Here is a 23,299-nt window from a genome sequence, read left to right as displayed (position 1 = left end):
CTTGGCGACAATCATGGATCTGAACAGAGGCTCTTGAAGCAACAGGAGAACGAAAGAATCCTGATCCAGTCGACCGCTGAGGGAGGCAACAAAGAGGGAAGTCCTTGTGATGAGAGAGACATGGAAACGTAATGAGGTCGAGAAAGCGAGCCACGATAGGGACCAGGTCTGGCTCTCTTCTTCGTCGTGTGAAATAAATGTATGGGTGGATAGAAGAAGATGAACCTGGACTAATATCGGATCATCTTGTTATTCCCAAAAAGCAATCAATCGACGAACGAAAATGAATGCATATGTGAATCAAAGAGAAGAAGACTTACATAGACTGATATGAATTGTCGTCGATGTGCATATTATTATACACATTTGTGCTTGTGTTTTTAGGTTGAATTGATGTTTTGTTTATCAAAATGAGATCGGATTTTGCTTAAATTATATTTTTTTGTGCTTCTTCAGCTCCTTAAGCTCAACAGCTGCTCAACCCACGCTCTAGCATAGATGTCACAATATTGGCTTGCAACTAGTGCTCAACAGATGCTCAACAGGCGTTCAACAGCTGCTCGACAGAATAAAATTTGAGAATTAGAAGTTTGATTTGTTTTAGTAGTTTCCTTTGAGGTTTACGTTCTTTATTATTATTGAAGGAAACCCTAGGAGGTTGGGGAGAGTTTCAAACATATATTAATACCTCATTACAAGTCAAAAAAGGGAGATGTTTTGGAGGTTGACGACAAAGAAAGAAGAAGAAGGGATTTCGGTAATCGGGTTCCATCATTCTTGTGTTTATTTCCTAGATTTCCGTGGATTCTATTAATTTTACTTTCTTGTGTGAATCTAGCATGAGGAACTAAGCCTTTTGCTAGGGGGATGATGTAGCCTCTTTGATTGTGCTTAATGATATTGGTTTGATCAATTTTTGGATTTCTTTATGTTATGTCAAGTGTTGATTGTTGTGCTTAGTTGATGATTGAACTGTGATGCTTAGCTACCATCTAGGTTTGATTGTTCTGATACAATTTGTAGTAGATGCCATACTCGGATTGGGAATAACTTCTTGCAATTTAACACCATGACTGCCTAGACATAGACGCCATATGCAAGGATTCATGTGATTGCTACATAAGTTGTCATAGATCTAATTGCATTCTTGTTTGTTAAATTAGTCTAGACGTCATGGAATAGACGTAGTAAGTTAGACGTCATGACTACTACATGAATTAGGGGACTTGGTCTTTGACATTCATGAAGGAATGATAATTGATAACTAAAGGATTTAAGTGCAATAAAATGGTGAAATCCAAACCCTAGTATTTTCGCCAATTTGATCTTCCATATAACCCTTTGATTTGTTCTTTACAATTCTTCTCATAATTTTTATCTTTCTTTCTCATAATAAACCATCAACAATTTTTGTCTTCTTCTTCGGTGATATTTGTGGTGAATTTTGGAATTAGGATAGATTAATATTCAATCCTCGTGAATTCGACACTCATATTTGCCAAGCTATACTACCATTGATTCGTGCACTTGCGAGTAATAACTGAGTTTTCTCGCTATAATTTCAGTGGTTCGAAATCTCACATCAGTCGCCTTGCTATAGTAGGAGATGAGAATAGACGTGAAAGAGATGGGCAAAAGGGGATGAATCCCTCACGACAACAATAATTATTACTAATAGTCAAACGTCAAGCTCACTTCTTCAGTCTGAGTCCTTTACCTTGAGATCCAATAAGGAGATGAAAGACATCTCTAGCATATTCATACTCTATAACATAAATATCTTTAAAGTCTTAATAAAATAATGATAGAAGCATATTCATATTCTATAGTTTTGTAATATTATAAATAGTTCTAAAATTTTTTCCCCAAGTACACTACCCCGACCCCTATTAACTTTTAGTAATCCCTAACATAAATTCTTGACTCCGCCATTGCCAACAATGACTATAATTGTGTTCCCTTCTTGAATATTTTCAAACCTTACTAGTATTTTTTAATTTTTAAATGTTTGAAGCTCTTCTGCTCAGCAGTGGCCGCATTGGTTCACGGCCCCCGACTCACGTTACACCTCTCTGTATCTATGTATGTACAATATATATGAAACTGACTTTATCATTATTAATCTATTAGTTGGATCTCTGAATGAATCATATGAAATTTGCTGAATTGTAAGCTTTCGACTGACCTAAGATGTAATCAACATGTATATTAATATGATATTTAATTTTTTAATCGAGTATGAATCTCATTTTGTCTGGTAATTAAAGTGAGTTGCATAATGCATATATTTAGCTCTATATTATTATATTCAACAACTCACCAGAAAGTGAATTGATTTTTAGACCTCTTAATCATAGTAGAAATTTCAATTTTCTAAATCAATAAAGAAGATATTTTACAAATATTTAATCATCATCATCAAAGCTTTTTATCCCAAAAGTTTGAGGGCGGTTACATGAGTCTATGAGAACATCAACAAGAATCCACCACTCGTATTTGTTTTCTCCATTCAAATATATAATCAATGAAATAAAATTGATTAAATTACAAATATAGATGAATTGATTTGTATTAGTTATTGATTTTGTTGATTTTTGGCTCTACAGAAAAGTGGAGCTAAAACTAATAAGATTATACGTGCTTTGCTAACAAAATTAGGACGATTTCAATTTTGAATAATGAGATTTTTTTAATAATAATATTTAATTTTTCTAGAGCAACATGATATGACTTATAAACTCTAAATTATTATTATATATATTAGCTTTTCTCAGGTAAGTGTGTAAATTGTGGGTGTATTTTGTGGGTTTCTATATCAGCCGTTGGATCAATCCAAGGGTTGAGATCTTAAATCCTAACATACACCCTTCCTCACTTGATTTAGGACCACATATGAGACCTCTCAGTTCATTTCCTCGCCAGTGCTTTCACCAGGAACGATCAGAGTAGAAGCGGCGGAATAACTCCTCAAGCACGGCTCGTTAGTCTCTACTGGTGGTGGATCTGTAAGCTGTGTGGATCCAGAGTTGATTTTGCTTAGTGATTTTTCTCTATAAGTAGCAACTGATGGTTGATTTTGACAAGAGTTGGATTTCACAGGTCTTCTTCTCCGATTAACTGCTGTACCAATGGAGCTCTGTTCACTCCTGCGTAGATATATTGATTTGGCAAAACTGAAAAATCATAAGCAAACACAACCAGATTGGAATTTCAGTCTTGGTCGAACAAATTTGGTGAAGTCAAATGTTTATCTTTTTCCTTTTCAATTCCTTCTTTTGCTTTACAATAGCTTGTTAGTGGATGGGTGTTTTATGGGTAAGAGTTGTTGGTGAGGCATTGATAACGATGGGTCTCCTGGTGTGGATTCTGGTGACTAGTGTGGATTCCGGTGAGGTGAAGGCGAGAGACTGATGAGGGAGACGGTTATCGCGATTCGCGACGTGGGTTTCAGTTGTTTTCCTGTGAAGGGAAATCACGAAGTGAAGGGAGGAACGAACGTGAAAGAAGAGAAGAGGGGAAACCGTGAAAGAGATGGGGTAGGAGAGTGTATATTGTGGTTTTAGATTTTGGTCTTAAGATTGATCCAACAGCTGTTGAAGAAACCCGCATTTTACACCCGCAAATTACACCCTTAGGAGAGAATCATAGTGGTACCCATTTCGAGTGCTTGTCTGCTTGAGATGGTACTTTCTTGATAAATCCAGTGATAGATGTTCACAGTGGACACATTTTGGCACTCCAAAAAAGCTGAAAAATTTGTAACACTCCATATTTGGAGTACTTCCTAGTTCATGAATAATGAAATTGTGGGACTCATTTTTCCATTGCTTCTTTCTTTCCCTTCCTTTCTCTCTTCCACTTTTCCATTAACAACCAAGATTGTGGGACCCACTAATTGCACAAATAACAACCAAGATCGAATTTCAAGTGATTGATATTTTGTGCCATTATAGGTGTGGCTTTATCTAGTACTTGATATTAACAATAATGCACAAGTTCTCATGTATACGAAGTGTCTCTCTAGCATGGGTCACTGTGGATGCTCTAACACCTTTCGCTCAAATTGGTACATACATGTCACACATACCCAACTTGCCCAAAAAATTAAGAGCACTAGACTTGAAACCGCTTTGATAAGAATATCGGTCAATTGCTCCTCTAATTGAATCTTAGGCAAATCCACAATTTTCTCGTCCGACTTCTTTTTAATGAAAAGTCTGTCTACGTCCACATGTTTTGTACGATCATGTTGAACCGAATCATGAGAAATATCACATGTTGCTTTACTATCACAATCCATCCAGAGAAGTCTTAACCATAATGTTTCACGTACTCCAACTAACATACCTCTTGATTTAACCTTTGCACTTGAATGTGCAGCAACATTCTACTTTTGTTTGTCCATTTAACGAGCTTATCACCACAAAGGTGAGATAATTTGAAGTACATCATCGGTCATCTACCATTATAGCCCAATCAGTATCAGTAACTCTTTAGAACCTTCCTTTCTTCATTTAAAAAGATATTATTCACATCAAACTGTTGCAATAGCTAATCTAAGTTCACAGTTAGAGACAACAAGACCCGAACTGTGTTGATTTTAGCTATAGGCACAAACGTCTCTGTGTAATCAATCCCATGGGTCTAGGTGCTCCATTTTGCCACTAGTCTCGCTTTAAAGTGTTCAATTATACCATTTTCTTTGTACTTCACAGTATAAACCCAGTAGCATTCAACTAGTTTTTTTTCTTGGTGGACAATCAACAAGTTTCCAAGTTTTATTTTTCTGCAAGAATTTCATCTCCTCATTCATCGCGACTTTCCACCTTGGGTTGGGTAAGATTTGTTGCACACTGTTAAGAATAGAAACGATTATTGATTTACTTGATTATGGCAAAAGATGACTAACCACTTAATGACTCATAGGATATTTAATTTTACTAGAAAATACCATTTACGTACAAATACCATTTTTAATCGCTTTATATTTGTTTTTACATTTTGAGGCTCAATTCATACCAATCCATGTTCAATATATGCTGGCCCATTTCTTGAGGAGCCCATCTTCTTAATATCATTTGAAAGGCCATCATTTATTTGTTAAAGATCTAATTTGAAAGCCTACAATTTGAAAGTCCAATTGCAAGACTTCTTTTGGCCTGTCGGATTCATTGTGGCTTATATCATCACTTTATAATGATCTTTGTTCACCTATAGATATACATAAATCACTTGTCTATATATAGGTTGCTGAGATCATTACATACTGTTGGAGAGTGTGCACTAAAGTCAATCATATAATGATTCTTTAGCACATTATATTATCATGGATATTTTGTTAATAAAGTTATTTTTAGTTATTGCAATTATTTATATCTGTGTAGTGTGAATTATTGTAATAATGTCCCTAGAATATAATGTATATTCTTAAATGTCCTTAGCCAAATATTATTGTTAACAGGGACGACAATAATATGTAGAGGCTAATATGTGCTTGATTAATATATGATATTAAGTCAACACGTAGGTACATAAATTGGAGAATTTATGTACTGGATCGACCCACCATGAAATCATTACATGGATCGTGTTATGCATGTCATAAATAATTTCATAGTGATGATGGTGTTATGTAGTCCTTCGACCTGAGATCACCATTGTTCCCGACATAAGAAATTGTTTATTTTGACACTGTCAAACGTTGCCCTTATAAAGGTGGCTATAAAGGTGGTGATCAGGTGTATAATAAATTATGTAGAGGGATATGAGTGATCAAGATGGAATTTATCCTTCTCATAACACGAGATTGATATCTAAGGCTTCTTGATTGAATAGAGCTGATAAATGCATGGCCATGCTCAAATGAGTTGATATAATGATATCAATGTCATTTGTTTTGATTAGCTTATTCGGGAATCAGGAAACATTGATTGAGTTATACGAGGGTGACATATCCATGTCTCGTGTTCAATCAAGATATCGAGGATAAAGAGAATTTACAACACGGTAACATTAGTCACGGTAAAGGTTAAGTCAAAGCATTGACTTTCTCGTAATTTGGGTAGCAGTGATATGTTGCTAGACATCACTCACTGCTTGTAATTCTAAAATAGGATTTTATATTTACTGCCAACATTACGGGAACCCTACAGGGTCGCACACTAAGAATGATAAGCAATACGGAACGTAAAATTCATGAGATTAATTTCATATTTAATGTGAGCATTTTACGGTCCTAGTTGGACTAGGATATTTTGACTTTGATATTAAGTAATTAAAAACCAAGAGAAGTATTTGAGTAGGACTCAAACATTTTGGAATTATTTGATTTCATTTTCTTTATATATGTATATATATAAAGATATATACAGTGGCGGAGATAGGCGGGTGGAGTGGGGTCAAGTGACCCCACTCAATGTTTTTTTTAAAAAAATTAATATATATACTATTTTATTTGTTATTTGTCTAATTGTAATATGTTTGTTTTTATGACTATGATTATTTGAGTGATTTTAACTAATATCATTTTGTCCTCTTAATAGGTTATTTTGGTATATAATTGTTTATCATTATAGAAAGTGCGACCCCAGTGACAATCCATCCCAACTCCGCCACTGGATATATATATATATATATATATATATATATATACGTTGCATATATATATATATATAGATATTAATAAACACACAAGTTTGAACGTGTGTGTATATATATATATACGTATATATATGTTTACAAATATATATAACGATATATATAATACATATATATATATATATAGTACGTTGTGTATATATATATATATATATATATATATATATATATATATATATATAGAAAGAAAAAAAAAACCACAAAAGTTTTGAACGTGTATATATATATATATATGTTTATAAAGAGATAGAATTCTAGGGTGAATTGTCATCCATTCTTAATTATTATTATATATAATAATTTTATTATTAAAAAGAAAGGGTTTTTTGTGAAAAACATAGAAGTCATACGTGAGTTTTTCTAAGAATAAGCCTGAGAATCTTTCGAAAGGTGTTCTCCTATTTTGCTCACTGTACTGATTCAAGGTGTTGAATCGGATTTGAATACGTCGGGTTCGTTTCGGTCTAGCAACCGGAGGGCTCGTGAGTTTCGTTCGTGAACGTGAGACGTACACGAAGATTGCATCGTTCGTGTGGATACCGTAGAGGTGTGGATACCGTAGAGGCACGATCAGAAAGTTCGTGTTCGTTGTATGCTTCGACAGTACGAAAGGCGCGCTACAAGGGTAACTATTCTAAACCCATAATCGAATGTTGTTTTTAAACAGATCCTCGGATTAGGAATCGAAAATTTTTATTCTTCCACTGCTTGATCGTTGTTCGATTCCTTTCACATACAACATGTCACCTTCTTCACCTTATCTTATTTCCATGGTCAAACTAGGAAATGACGAGGACATCATCACCATCTCCATCTCATTCTCCATCTCATGAATGCATAACCAACTCCTCTGCTCCACTTGAAGTTTCCATCCTTATCTTCAGCTTCTGTAATCCATCACTGACCCATGTGTATCAGTTCATCACCAGTTCCACCTATGTCCACCTCCATCAATGTATCCTACACCTGATCTACACCTTCATCGCCAGCTACATTTCACCAGAAGTGATCCTTGTTCTCTATAAATAGAGGGCATTGCAGAGACAACGAAAGGGTGGACAGACCACAATTGAGCACAACACATACAAGAGAGTTACATTGAAAGTGAAAAGGGTTCTCGTGCAGCAAAGGAGAGCAAGGAAAATAAGAGGGTTTTTCCTATTTGTTTTATGAATATTATATATTTTTATTTGTTGTGTAAGCCTAACATGAGAAACTAATCCTCTTATTAAGGTGACGATTGATCTACTCTATTGTGTTTAGATAAATTTGGTTTGATTAATTGTTAGTTTATTTAGGTTATGTCAAGTGTTAATTAGTTATTCTTTATTGATAATTAAATCCACTATCTAGGTTTGATTACTGTGATGCAAACTGAGGCAGATGCCCATGTCCAATTTGAGACCAGCTTCTTGCAATTAATACCGGAGTTACCTAGACATAGATGTCATATGCTAGGGTCTTTGTAATGCATTCTTGATTGTCCTACCCAACTAGATGTTCATGGATGGTTGCAATTAAGGATAGACGTGGTAAGTTAGATACCCATGACTATTGCATAAATTAGGGGACTTGATCTTTGACAGACGTGAATGAAATGATAATTGTCAGCTAAATACTTTAAATACAATAGAGTTGGTGAAATCGGATCCTTAGTGTTTGTTTACTTGTGTTAATTATTATTCATTTTGTTTTCACTGATAATTACGAGGAGTTGAAATTGTAAATATTTAATATTCAGTTCTTATGGATACGACACTCGTATTTGCCACTTCTACACTACAATTGATTCTTGCACTTGCGAGTATAATTTGGGTTTGGAATTGCTATATTTTTAATGAGTCTTAAATCGCACATCAACTACGAAGAACATTAACATGTGCATTATACTGAGTAAAAACCATTTTATGAAAATTTTAAAACAAGTTCACTTCACTTTTGAACTTTATCTAGTATAACCAAGTCATTCTGATAATATCATCAATAAAGGTAACAAACCAATGTGATCCAACCAAGGTAGTGATTTTGGATGGACCCCAAACATCAGAATGTATGCAGTAGTGTTAGGAAGCCCAACTATTAGTAGCACGACTCATCCCAAGTCTATGTTGCATGTCCATGACAGCAAATGACTAGGCAAATTTTAAAAACACGATTTTCAAAACATAAATGACAGGTCAATTTTGAAAAGCAACAGTTTTCTAAGCGTTACACAGTTTTCATAGTATTGTTTTGTAAATTGAGATCCATTGTTTTTTAACAAAATTTCATTGAATTTCATATCAAACCTATGGTTATTCCATTGAATTAAAATAGTAGAATAACAACATTCTATTGAATTTCATCTCAGACCTATGTTTATTTCTTTGAATTAAAATAGTGGAATAACGAAATTCCATTAAATTTCATCTCAAACGTATGGTTATTCCATTTTAACTAAAACAGTGGAATAACAAATTCCATTAAATTTCGTCTCAGACTTATGGTTATTCAATTGAATTAAAATAATGGAATAACTAAATTTCATTGAATTTCGTCTCAAACCTATGGTTATTCCATTGAATAAAAATAGTAACTGAAATTCATGAAAAATATCATATATCAACACTCAAAATCAATGGAATGAAATTAAAAACAAAGGAAAATTAACCTAAATCATTGTTTTAAATCAACGGAATAATAATCTGTTTGAGATTAAAAATAGTAGAATGACATCAAAATTAATAGAATAACAATCTATACGAGATTAAAAATAGTCGAATAACTATAAAAATCAATGAAATAACCATATGTCTGAGATTAATTTCTAAATCGACGGATTTATTAAACAAACAGTGGAATAATCATTCGTCTAAGATTAAAACAGTGAAATAATCATTAAAAAAAATGGAATAACCAACTGTCTGAAGTTAAAAACAAAGGAATAACAACAAAATATATGGATTAACAATGGATTCTTGAATAAATTTCTCTATACCTCCAGAACATGAAGGCAAAATAAATAATACACCTGGTTAACGGGTCTAAGATTGGGTTACAACTGAGTCACAAATGAGTTTTCACTTTTCTGTTAATATTATGACCATTCAATGAGCTGAAATCTGTAGAGCTCAGAGATACAAGTTCAATGACGATGGTGATTCCCAAAGGGGTGGCTTATGGTGGCCAAATTAGGCACCAAAATTTATGGTTGACCATGAAAGGATACACCAGACATCAATGTCAAAGTCAAATGTTAGATTTCTTCTTTTTCTTCTTCTAACCATCCACCGTCGATGCTTGACGCAACTTGTACGAGTTCTTTGACACCAAGTCCAAATAATATAGCTTCCCTAGCCAAATACCACAACCAATAGTCTCCCTTGTTTGGATGTCCTTAAAACACATAAAATCCATGCCAAAAATATCCCAACACAAAATAAGGCAGTGGTGATTTGAGAAACTAACAAAAGATTATGATCCAAAGATGGAACAACTGAAATGAAATCTAAATTCAAAGTATCAACAAGGGACAAATATCCTTCCCCAATAGCAGAAGCAGAGTTACCGTTGGCAATGAAAATAAATTTTTGTCGGGACAATTTAATGGGAAAAATGATTTGTTGCACCGGAATCCATTATCAATGCACTATTGAAAACGTGTTTAGATATATTTAAAATCATACCACCATCACTTGCAGCTACTACCAATGCCGAAGTTTTGCTAGCAATATCATCCATTGTCTTTGTTTCAACAACCACAATAGTTGAGATGAGAAGATGAGAAGATGGAAGGGCAAATGTGTTTTATTGATACTGATGATGTCTAAAACAGGTCTACCCTATCAGACAAATCAGCCAAGTCAGACTGAGCTGGAATAACTAATTTCTCCTTTGCTGGTACGTGATCTCTTCTTTCCTTCCTGCACAAGAAGCGAACGTAAGCTTCGGTAGGGCCCCGAGGGTGTACTCGGGGGGACCCCTCCGACGCTCAAGTCAGTACAGTACTAAACTTGGGAGGATGGCTCGTTGCTTCGAGCGTTGCCTCTTGCTCAGTAAGTATTTTAGAATGCAGGAGTTAGATCCCTTACCTGAGGGCAGAGGTTCCCCTTTTATATGAGTTTGAAGTGTTCGAGTTGTAGTAGGAGTCAAACTTTCTCTCATTGGTTTTCCAGAGGGTTTCTCGGATGGTAAATTCTATCTGTATCACTCTCCAAAGGGGAGTAGGACTCTATCTAGAATTGGCGTCCTATGAGGACTCTTCATTAGTTGAAGCTTCGTGCGTACATGCTTCTGTAGTACGGTTATCGAAGTGTGGTCTTCGGTCTGATAGTGCAGAGGTATACACTTCGGTCAAGAACCGAAGTTTACCCTTCGGTACGACACCCACATTGTCCTCACTGGAACTTACTCTGCCACGTGGCCTTCTCCCATTAATGGGGGTATTTTGGGAATATCAGTTGCCCCCCACACTCGTACCGAGGTATCTTAATGATGAACTGGGTATGAGTGTAATAATGTTTGTTCGACGGTTCATTTTTGCGGACAAGATCGAAGGATGCAGAGCGTCTCAACCTACGTACCGTTAGATCAGATCTTTCCCCCTATATAAATAGGTGGCTTGCAGTTCTCTTCGATTTTTACTCGCCTCATTTTTACTATTTAGAGCGTTTAATCTGACTGACCGACCGAAGCCTTCCTTTGCAAAACCGAACATACTTCAATCCCTAGTTCTCTCAGTTTTCACAAGGTCAGTCTTTACTCCTTTCTTTCTTTTTTTTTTATATTATGTCTGTAAGTTCCTCCACTTCGTCTTCCTCTTCGGGGGACGCGTCTTCTTCCTCTACTTCGAGTGAACAGACTGCGTCTGACTCTGAAGTGAACATCATCGATTCTCCTACCCCCGGCCTTAGCGAGGCTTCAGTACTTCGGTCAGCTTATCCCGAATTTGCTGATCCAAGTGAGCTTCCACCCAATCAACAAGCGGGGGGAGACGAGGTCGATTCCGAACCGACCTGTCTATCTGGTTCAGGATTGGATGATCATGGGGTGTCAAACATCAAGAGGGACTTCGGTATCCCCTGGGCATGTCGTCGTATACCTTCAGACGAACACCCTCTTCATCCACAGGAAGGTGAATTCGCCGTTTCGCTTCACTCTCTAAAATATGGTGCAAGGATTCCTTATCCCCCTGCACTGACCAGTTTTTTTCGTATCTTCGGTATTTGTCCGACCCTCCTAACCCCGAACTCTTGGTTATTCCTTAATACCGTCATCAACCTGTGTGCCAAGTACAAAATACCCTTCAATTCTTTTATCATTCAACACCTTTTTAGACTGAGTCGGCATGGTAGGGAGGCCGGGCTGTACTACTTTCAGTTTCGGTCTCCAATTGAAGCCCCTCACTACCAAGCTTCAATTAAAGATTGGAAGAAGGGTTACTTTTTTGTGAAGGCCCCCCTTCATCCCGGAGAGAACCTTCCGTTCCGAACAACCTTCGGTATTCCTCACATTTTTCAGTTCAATAATCCCCTCGAACTCAGGCTTGAGACTGATAGAGAATTACTAGATCGATTGAAGTCTTACCTTCCTCCCAATCCTTCAGTCTCTCTATCATTCAGTAGAATTGATTCTGCTTATGCCTATTCTTCGGTTATTCTACAGAGAGGTGTGCTTCGGTTGGTCTTTTTAGACTTAGAGAAATTCATTTGTTTGTATTACTTCTTTATTAACATGTTCGGTCATCCATTGTGCAGATATGGCGAGCATGGAGGACTACGTCAACATGTTCAGCGCTGGGGCTTCAAAGGGCAAGAAGCACGGCATTGGTAAGGGAAACAGGAGGAAGCCGAACCCGAAGCGTTCAAGGAAGAATACAACGGGAGAGACTTCTGCTGCAGCCAATGTGCTCAACGCTCCCACAACTGTTCACAGTTCGGTCAGGGTGACTCAACTGAGCTCAAACCCCTCTCGGACTTCAGATTATGCCAACATCCCTCTTCCAGTGACCCAACCTCCCCGAAGGATGGAAATTGAAGACCTCACTGTTCATACACCGAACTGGAATGTTCTGGTGAGTGATTCTGCCAATAACCCAACTATTGCGGGTAGGATGGTTGCGAAGGCTTCAACTCCGGCTGACTTCAGTCGATACGAAGCGCTTGCTTTGTCAGACAAGGTGTCAGAGCTGAACGTTGCAGCTATGAAGGTATAATAATTTCATTTAACTTCGGTTCTCCTTTTTTGACTTGGTATTTTTACAGATGAAATTGGTCCCGAAGTACTGAAGTTCATTATGCCTATGTAGGTTGTCTCTGTTCTTGCTACACTTCCTGGAGGCATAGCGAACATGGCTCACAATGAAACGGCAGCAATTGAAAGGGCCGAAGCAGCTGCCATGGCGAAGGCGAAAGCTGAAGCTGAGCTAGAGACATTTCGGGCCGAACTAACGGAGAGGACCGAAGCTCTAAATGCCGCTAACGCCAAGGAGCTCAAATACCGTAAGGAAAAATCCAGGCTGGAGGCTGAGGTCACTAGGCTTTCCCAAGCTGCTGAAGCTGAACGACTGAAGGCTATTGCCAAAGGCAAGGCCCTGGGGGTTCAAGAGTTCAAAGCCTCTGAGGAGTTCAAGTTAACTCTTCGTCAAGAAGGCTACTTCGGTGGTCGTGGTGCCTTTAAAATGGCCAAGAAGGCTCTAATTGAGGCTGGGCAAGATCCAAGTGTTCTTGATAAGCTTTGCCCAGTTTTGGTTGGAAAGGACGGACTTGAGGAGTCCAAAGAGGAGATATATGCTGAACTTGCTAAGGCTGAGGAAGAAGTTCGTCGTCAGGCTGAAGATGACGAGAATTCTGAAGAAGATTTCGAGGATGGGGATGAACATCCTTCCACTGTTGATCTTACCGTAGTTACTTCGGATGAAGATCCCCCACATGTCATCCCTACCGAAGGTGATTCTCCCATTCACTCAGCCGAGCTTGGTGAAGTTCGTCCCTTTATGCCAGAGGGTATTCCTCCACCAAATCCTCCTGAACCGATCTTGCCAGAAGCTACCCTACCTGAACCTTCAGAGACCGAGCTGCCCCCTTCAACCGAAGACATTTAACTTTAGAAATTTTATTTTATTTTATTTTTTGTATGAACAATTTAATACCATTTTGTAATAATATTTCTCTTTTTGGGATGCTTGAAGAGTATTATATTGCTTAACGTTAGTTCTTTGACCGAAGTGGCTTCTTTTAATGAAGAACCTTACATGACCGAAGTGCTTTTCAGGCGTGGGGTAATTTTTGTAGTTGAAGTGTTAGCTTCGGATGAAGTCCACTTCAAGACTTAAACATAACATTTAAATACTTTGAAAATTTTATTATTCTTTGGGCCAAAGTGGCTGTTTGGACCGAGGGGTATCTGGGCCGAAGCGACCTAATTTTGAGACTCAGAAAATTTTTCTAAGCTTTGGGCCAATGTGGCCTATTTGGACCGAAGGGTCTATGGGCCGAAGTGGCCTATTTTTGAGACTTAGAAAATTCTTCTAAGTTTTGGGCCGATGTGGCCTATTTGGACCGAAGGGTATCTGGGCCGAAGCGACCTAATTTTGAGACTCAGAAAATTTTTCTAAGCTTTGGGCCAATGTGGCCTATTTGGACCGAAGGGTCTGATTGGGCCGAAGTGGCCTATTTTTGAGACTTAGAAAATTCTTCTAAGTTTTGGGCCGATGTGGCCTATTTGGACCGAAGGGTCTGATTGGGCCGAAGTGGCCTATTTAGAAAATTTTTCTAAGCTTTGGGCCGATGTGGCCTATTTGGACCGAAGGGTCTATGGGCCGAAGTGGCCTATTTTTGAGACTTAGAAAATTCTTCTAAGTTTTGGGCCGATGTGGCCTATTTGGACCGAAGGGTCTGATTGGGCCGAAGTGGCCTATTTTTTGAGGCGAAGAGATTATGCAACAACTTCTGAACTGTTGTTTTATTAAGCTGATTAACAAGTAACAACTTATTGAAAAATTATTGTTTAACTAAACAAAATATCTGCGTAAATTATCAGCATTCCAAGGACGCATCTTCCTCCCAGGGTTTTCTGGGTCTTCAATCCTGTAGGTTCCTTCCTTGAATGCTTCAATTACTTTGAAAGGTCCATCCCACGTCTCCCCTAGCTTCCCAGGGTGTTTTCCTGCGGCCTCCATCTTTCTTAAGACAAGATCCCCTGGGTTGAACTTTCTTTCTTTGACCCTTCGGTTGTAATACCGGGCCGTCCTCTGCTTGTATGCTGCAGTTCTGATTCGAGTCTCTTCTCTAACTTCCTCCACCAAGTCTAAATTATTCAGAAGTGCTTCATTATTCTCTTGGATATTGAAGTTAATGATCCTTGTAGACGGGATTCCAATTTCTACAGGTATCACGGCTTCGGAGCCAAATGCCAGGGAGAAGGGTGTTTCTCCAGTAGAAGTCCGTGTTGTGGTTCGGTAGGACCATAACACACTCGGTAGTTCTTCCACCCATCTTCCTTTGGCACTATTTAGTCTTGTCTTCAAACCATGGAGGATCACTCGGTTTGTCACTTCAGCTTGCCCATTAGCTTGCGGGTGACTGACCGAGCTGACTCTGAGATCAACCCCCAACTCTTCACATAGCTTCTTCATCTTTCCTCCGACAAATTGTCTGCCGTTATCAACAATAAGGGCTCTTGGTATCTCATATCTACAGACAACGGTTCTCCAGATGAAGTCTATTACCTTATTCTCAGAAATAGTTGCAAGTGGCTCCACTTCTAGCCACTTAGTGAAGTAGTCCACGGCTACTATCAGATATGTCCTTTGACCCGATGCTGGTGGGAATGGTCCAAGAATGTCCATACCCCACTGGGCAAATGGACAAGGACTCTGAATAGGCACCATCTGGCTAGGAGGAAGGTGGGGTACATTGGAATGCCTTTGGCACTTATCACATTTTTGAACCAGCTTTTTGGCGTCTGACACCATTGTAGGCCAGTAGTATCCACAACGTAGCACCTGATAACTTAATGTTCTTCCCCCTATGTGACTTCCACAAATTCCTTTATGCACTTCTCTTAAGGCGTAATCGGCCTCTCTGGGCGCCAAACATCGCAGATATGGAAGTGTGAAGGATCTTCTGTATAATTCTCCATCAATCAGAGTATATCTTGCTGCCCTTTTCCGGAGACTCCTTGCTTCATTCCTATCTTCAGGAAGTTTCCCTTCAAGTAGGAATTCTCTGATTGGGTCCTTCCAACTTGGTTCAGCTTCAACCGCAGCCACTTCTAGTTTAGCCGAAATACTTGGTTGAGGAAGTACTTCAATTCTGACCGAAGTAGGTCCTTTGGCTGAACAGGCTGAAGCTAATCGAGCAAGGACATCTGCTTTTGCATTTTCCTCCCTAGGTATTCGATTGATCTCTACCTTGGGAATCTTGGCCAGTAATTTCTTGACCGCAGCTAAGTACTTGACCATATTTGAGCCTCTCGCCTCATAGTCTCCCTTCATTTGTTCAGTTACTAGCTGAGAGTCACTGTTGATCAACAAATACTTAACTTCAAGTTCGACAGCAAGTCTCAATCCAGCTAGTACCTCTTCGTATTCTGCTTCATTATTTGACGCTTTGAAATGAAAATGAAGTGCATGTTCAATACATATGCCCCCCGGACCGAAGAGGAGTACTCCGGCTCCGCTACCCTCTTGGTTAGAAGAACCGTCAACGTAAAGGTTCCATTTTGGGTAGTCCTCTTCGGTCAGTGTCACTAAGGTTGGGCGATGACATTCGACAACAAAATCTGCTAAGGCTTGAGCCTTAATCGCATGTCTTGGTTTGTATTGAATGTCGAACTCACTCAACTCAATGGACCACTTTATCAATCTTCCTGATGTGTCTGGCTTCTGAAGTATGTTCTTCAATGGTTGGTCAGTAAGAACTACTACAGTATGGGCTTGGAAGTAGGGTCTTAATTTTCGAGCCGCAGTAACCAATGCTAAAGCAAATTTCTCTGCTTCGGTATAACGAGTCTCAGCATCTATCATGACCTTACTAACATAATACACTAGCTTCTGGATTTTATCTTCTTCCCGGATAAGGACTGCACTTACTGCATGATCTGTCGTAGCAAGGTACAAGTACAATACCTCTCCTTCTTTTGGACATGTTAGTAGGGGAGGATGTCCGAGGTATTCCTTTAAACCCTCAAATGCCTTCTGACACTCTTCAGTCCATTGAAATTCCTTGGCCTTTTTTAAGGCCTGGAAGAAGGGTCTACACTTATCACCCGACCTAGCAAGGAATCTCCCAAGTGCCGCAGCTCTTCCCGTTAGTCTCTGAACCTCCTTCGGAGACTTCGGAGGTTCCATCTGAAGAATGGCTTCAACCTTCTCTGGGTTTGCTTCGATTCCTCTACTAGTGACAAGGAAGCCTAGGAATTTTCCTGAGCTTACTCCAAAAACGCATTTGTCTGGGTTTAATTTCATTTGAAACTTATCTAAAGTGTTAAACACTTTTTGAAGATCTGAAGGATGATCTTCCGCCCTTCTACTCTTCACTACCATATCATCTACGTATGCTTCTACTGATTTTCCTATCTGATCAGCAAAGACATGGTTTATCAACCTTTGATAAGTGGCACCAGCATTCTTAAGTCCGAAGGGCATAACCTTATAGCAATATGTCCCTTCTGGAGTTATGAATGAGGCACTCTCCTCATCTCTTGGGTTCATCTTGATCTGGTGGTACCCCGAATAAGCATCCAAGAAGCTAAGGAGTTCGTGGCCTGAAGTTGCATCCACTAATTGATCAATCTTAGGAAGAGGATAGCAGTCCTTAGGACAAGCTTTGTTTAGATCCGTGAAGTCAACGCACATACGCCACTTTCAATTCGCCTTCTTTACCATGACCACATTGGCCAACCAATCTGGATACCGTACCTCTCGGATGAAACCGGCTTCAAGTAACTTCCCCACTTCTTCCTTGATAGCAGCTTGTCTCTCTAGGGCGAAGTTACGCTTTTTCTGTTTGACCGGTTTAGTCCCCGGTATGATGCTCAAACTGTGGGAGATGACTTCCCTACTAATTCCTGGCATCTCATGCGCACTCCATGCGAAGCTCCTTATGTTAGAGAGGAGGAGCTTGGTTACCTCCTCAGCTAACATTTTATTTAGCAGAGACCCTAGAAATAGCTTCTTTTCAGTTCCTTTCTCCACAGTTATTGGAAGAAGTGCTTCAACCGGTGTTGGCTTTAGTATCTTCTCTTCTTCCCGAACATCTAAGCTTCCAACTGATATGGAGGTCTTCTTCTTGTCCTTCAAGTCCGTATAGTACATCATTCGAGCTAACTTCTGATCCCCACTCACTTCTCCTACCCCATTGGAAGTTGGAAACTTCATTTTGAGGTGGTAAGTAGAGACCACCGCCCGAACCTTGTGCAGCAATGGTCTGCCAATGATGGCATTGTAGGGGAATTGAACATCTACTACAAGAAGATCGATCATATGCATAACCGTCCTTGGATAGGTTCCCAGAGTAACAGGTAGGGATATGACTCCCTTGGGAACTATGGATTCCCCTGCGAACCCATATAAAGGAACCAAAAAGTTCTTCAATTTTTCTTCTGAGATCTTCATCTCTTTGAAGGCGTGATAGAACAAGATATCTGCAGCACTTCCATTATCCACCAGAACCTTTTTCACTGTGAAATTTGCGATGACTGCTTCTATTACTAGGGCATCATCATGTGGATCCTGGATACCTTCAGCATCTTTTTCTGAGAAAATAATTTTTTCTTCATCCCTTCTCGGCTTCTTTCTTTCCTTACTTACTTCATTTATTCGAGCATAAGCCCTTCTAGCTGAGGAGCTTTCTCCTCCTGCGGCCAGACCTCCTACAATAACTCCGATTGTCCCAGCAGTCCCCCTTTGGTGACGAGGAGACCTATCCCTTCTTCTTTGTCTCATTCGGTCGTTATTCTCATCATCACCATCGGTTCTTCTTCTCTTTTCTTCTCTATCTGAAGTGAACTGCTTCAGGTAGCCTCGCCTTATGAGGCCTTCAATCTCATCCTTAAGATGCCTACATTCTTCAGTGTTATGACCATGATCCCTATGGAACAAGCAATACTTATCTGAAGTACGCTTTTCTGCCGGGGCCCTCATTTTCTTAGGCCACTTCAGTATATCCCTGTTACTTATTTCAAGAAGGATATTATGCAATGAATTATTAAGAGGAGTATAGGAACTATACCGAGGTACTGGACCCTGGTCAGTCTTCCTACTAGATTGATCATCCTTCTTTTTGTCATTCTTTCCTTCTACTCTTCCTTGCTTCTTGCTTGGAAGGGGTAAGTCTTTCTCCGTCTTTCCCAGGGCGCTCGAGCCTTTTTTGGCAGGGGCCGAGGAAGAAGAGAACTGAGAAATTTTCATCATGTCCTCTGACTGCATGAACTTATCTCCCCTAGCGTAGAGTTCTCCCATAGTCTTCGGGCGTTTTTTCGTTAATAAGCGTACATACGCTTCATCCCTTACTGTCCTTACCAGGGCCGAAATAGCTACTTCTACCTGGACATGTGGGATTTCCAAGCATGCTCTGTTGAACCTTGCAAGAAATGATCGAAGTGATTCTCCATGCTCATGGTCAAGATTCATCAAATCCAAACTAGTCTTTGCCGTCCTTCGTGCGGCGGAGAAGTGAAGCGCAAGTTTCGCGGACAAATCTCCAAAACTAGTCACATTGTGTCTCGGTAATCGATTGAACCAAGTTCTTGCTGGTCCAAAAAGGGTTGATGGGAATATCTTACACATTATCAGGGCATTTGCCCCCCGACACTCCATCATTGATTTGAAACCCTGGATATGATCACAGGGGTCAGTTAACCCTTCATACTTCTCCAGCTTTGGAACAATAAGGTGACGCGGCATTTCAGCTTCAAGTATTTCAGGAGCTAAAGGGGTCAACGTACTGTCCCACACTCCCTCCATTGGGGACACTCCTTGTAGTGCTGCAATCTTCTTGTTCATCTCATCTAGGTGTCGACCGACATCTTCATTGTAGGTAGTTCCCCTTCTAGTACTTTCTCCAATGGTACCATCGGGATTCACCCTTCGGCTTGGTTCTCTAGACCTACCTGAGTGTGAACTTCGCACCTCCTCATTGTGCGGGATTTCTTGGTTCACTTGTGTCTGTTGGTTCATGATTAGTTCAGTCAACATTTGCACCTGCTGGGAAAGTTGTTGGAATTGTTCCTGAGTGCAAGGTACTTGAGGCGGTCCAGCGTCCTGGTTATGCTGGTTGGTTCGGTCAGCAACATCCTCCTGGTGTTCTACCTCCTCATGATGGGGGTGTTCACCCTGCCTCCGGTCGGGAGCATTAGGGTCATCAACTCGATGGCTTGTTTCTAAAGTAGAAGCGACATTGTTTCTCAATCTGACCATTTTGAGTTTCTTTAGGGAAGTGTACTTCTTTCCCACAGACGGCGCCAAACTGATGATGTCTAAAACAGGTCTACCCTATCAGACAAATCAGCCAAGTCAGACTGAGCTGGAATAACTAATTTCTCCTTTGCTGGTACGTGATCTCTTCTTTCCTTCCTGCACAAGAAGCGAACGTAAGCTTCGGTAGGGCCCCGAGGGTGTACTCGGGGGGACCTCTCCGACGCTCAAGTCAGTACAGTACTAAACTTGGGAGGATGGCTCGTTGCTTCGAGCGTTGCCTCTTGCTCAGTAAGTATTTTAGAATGCAGGAGTTAGATCCCTTACCTGAGGGCAGAGGTTCCCCTTGTATATGAGTTTGAAGTGTTCGAGTTGTAGTAGGAGTCAAACTTTCTCTCATTGGTTTTCCAGAGGGTTTCTCGGATGGTAAATTCTATCTGTATCACTCTCCAAAGGGGAGTAGGACTCTATCTAGAATTGGCGTCCTATGAGGACTCTTCATTAGTTGAAGCTTCGTGCGTACATGCTTCTGTAGTACGGTTATCGAAGTGTGGTCTTCGGTCTGATAGTGCAGAGGTATACACTTCGATCAAGAACCAAAGTTTACCCTTCGGTACGTCACCCACATTGTCCTCACTGGAACTTACTCTGCCACGTGGCCTTCTCCCATTAATGGGGGTATTTTGGGAATATCAGATACATTTTATGTTTGTTTTAATTTTTAACGCCAGATAAGCTCCTTTTTATTTTTTTGTGCCATGTAAGTAATTTTTTTATTTTTTATGCCAAGTTTTGGTGTCGCAACTTAGCAATTGACCTCACTTGATGCTCGAAATCCCTGAGTCTCTCCAACCCGTGCTCTCCAATGCGGCACGAACAGGCGGCAGAAATACGAATAGAAGCTTGTGAGAATACAATATTCTTTTTCTAAGATTTTTAGTCAACGTAATATGAAATCAATGCGGAAAATAAACAAATAAGAACACCACAATTTTAACGAGGAAACCCTGACTGGGAAAAAACCTCGGGTCTATGAGCGACCATCTCGTCAAAGCAATCCACTATGCGAAGAAAAGCTTTCAATCTGTCGTTACCTACGACTCGATCATACAACTTGACTCAGCGCATGCTTTAACCCCAAATCAACACACCAATGATGATTTGTAATTGCTCCTGGCGCCTCTAAGAGACTTTGTACTCAAGAATGATCCAGGTAACTTCTGAGGTAGCTTGTGTAGGTTACTTCGAAACAGTGCAGTCTTGCTCGTCTTCTTCCTCTTATGGATCAGTCAGAGAAATCAATAGAGCAGCACTCAAACACGAAACTCACACTCTCTCACAATGAATACAGACATGAATCACTCATCAGAACATCTAGGAGAGTGGAAAAACAAAACAAACAAAACAGACTCGAAACACAAATTATCTCTCTCAAGGTTTTTCTCTCTCAAAGCTTCGGAGATCTTCATTCCATGTTGATGTGCTTTATATAGACACCACGAACCACTTCTGATAATCTCAGATGTTGATCAAGTGTTTATCTTGAAGATAATTGCTGCACATGATTAAGATAAAAACCAACACATATATATCCAATTAATAGACATTAGTTCTTATCTAACAACTAACAAACAAGGAGTTCATATCAACTTCAACTAATCCACAAAGAGTCCATATCAACTTCAATACTTTGCTCATATTACATCTTCTGTATTAGATAATATCCAGATCAATTTTATCTGAATAAAAACGTGTTGCAAATCAATACAGAGATAGAGTTCAAGTAAAACAAAAATTGTAGATCCAGATTTGGTAACCTCGAAAGCTTACCAGAAGCTTACCTCAAGACTATTTCAAGTGAAGTTTAACTTATCATACAAGTGTCATATCAGTGTAGAATTTTTAATCCCAACAATCTCCCCCTTGACACTTGTGTGATCAAAACACCAGTAACCAAAACACCTGCATAAACAAACAACGTACCAGACCAAAAACACTTGAATGAAACTCCCCCTTAACATGTGAACTCCCCTTTAATGGAACAACCTGCAGTCTACAATCAACCAAGCAACCTGCAGACACATATATGCAAGAAACCACATGCCAGACCAGAGTAAACAATATTCCAAACAAAAACAATCAACCACCAACAAAGTACCAATCAATCATAACCCTACCATCAATGTATCAATCAAAGAACCAAATTCAATGTTTCAAGCAAAATAACCCAAAATCTCCCCCTTTTTTGGTTACACAAGGGTCAACGTCTCCCCCTATTTTGAAAAGCATGAAGAATATCAGCACATTCAACAACTTCCCTTTGTAAAGATTCCAACTTGTGACGTGTGTCAACATGGTGAATCCCTTCACGCTCAATTCCAAAATCCACTCGCTCCATTACATAGTTCAAATTAGAATCAAGAACATGTTTGGATTCTGAAAGTGCAGTAAGCTGGAGGAAACAGTAGCATTCACAACTTTCATAGCAGATTCGGCCTTGGAGGTAACCTGAGCATAGAGATTCTCAAATAGAGAGTTTAGCTTGGTAACCTGCTCTGTGAGTGAGGTAACCTGTGTTGTTAGGGAAGTAACCTGCATTGTCAGAGTCAAAATCTCTGTAGAAACCTTTGCAGATTCTTGAGCAACTGATGTAGGTACTGAAGTAGCAAGAGAGTCAAATACTCTAGACATTTGAGATTGACTTCTCACAATGGTCTTAGCAGTGATTAGAGGCCTAGGTGGCAGAAAATTAGGTGGCATAATCACACCTTCAGACTCAAAGATCTTGGTCAAAATGACCCCATACGGCAGTTTATAGGATCGATTCCTATTTGACTTCACAAACATGATTTGATTGAAAATCAGGGTAGGCAAACAAATGGTTTTTCCAGTGAGAATGGCATGAAGCAAATGGCAATACCTCTCGATCAACTCACCATGATGTTCAGTAGGCAACAATGTAGAACAAACAAACATATTCAGAATCCTATGATTTGGTCTAAGAAACCTATGAGGTAACTTATCATGAACTACTTCAAAAACTCCTTCACATAGATATTGATGAATGTCAGTCAAAGATGGTTCAGTAGAAGGATCAAAAACATCAAACTCAACATCAGGGACAAAAGGAATGTTCAAAATTTCAGAAATTTGAGCTTTTGAAAAATTGAAAGTAACACCCTAAACAAAACCAGAAATTATACCAAGTTCCTCATCATCAAGTTCCCTATCTGACATATTTGTGTA

General features: G+C 39.4%; 1 long non-coding RNA gene across 1 annotated transcript; it reads left to right on the top strand.

Annotated features, from left to right (window-relative positions):
- Positions 1–2,636: 2,636 nt before the first annotated feature.
- On the top strand, positions 2,637–3,824 carry LOC120006528. Its single transcript, XR_005470029.1, has 2 exons — positions 2,637–3,005; positions 3,100–3,824. It is a non-coding gene; the product is annotated as an uncharacterized LOC120006528 (long non-coding RNA).
- The last annotated feature ends 19,475 nt before the right edge of the window (positions 3,825–23,299 follow it).

Source organism: Tripterygium wilfordii, chromosome 9 (genome assembly GCF_013401445.1).
Source record: "Tripterygium wilfordii isolate XIE 37 chromosome 9, ASM1340144v1, whole genome shotgun sequence".
NCBI classification, from domain to species: domain Eukaryota; kingdom Viridiplantae; phylum Streptophyta; class Magnoliopsida; order Celastrales; family Celastraceae; genus Tripterygium; species Tripterygium wilfordii.
This window is presented reverse-complemented; position numbering and strand designations above follow the sequence as displayed.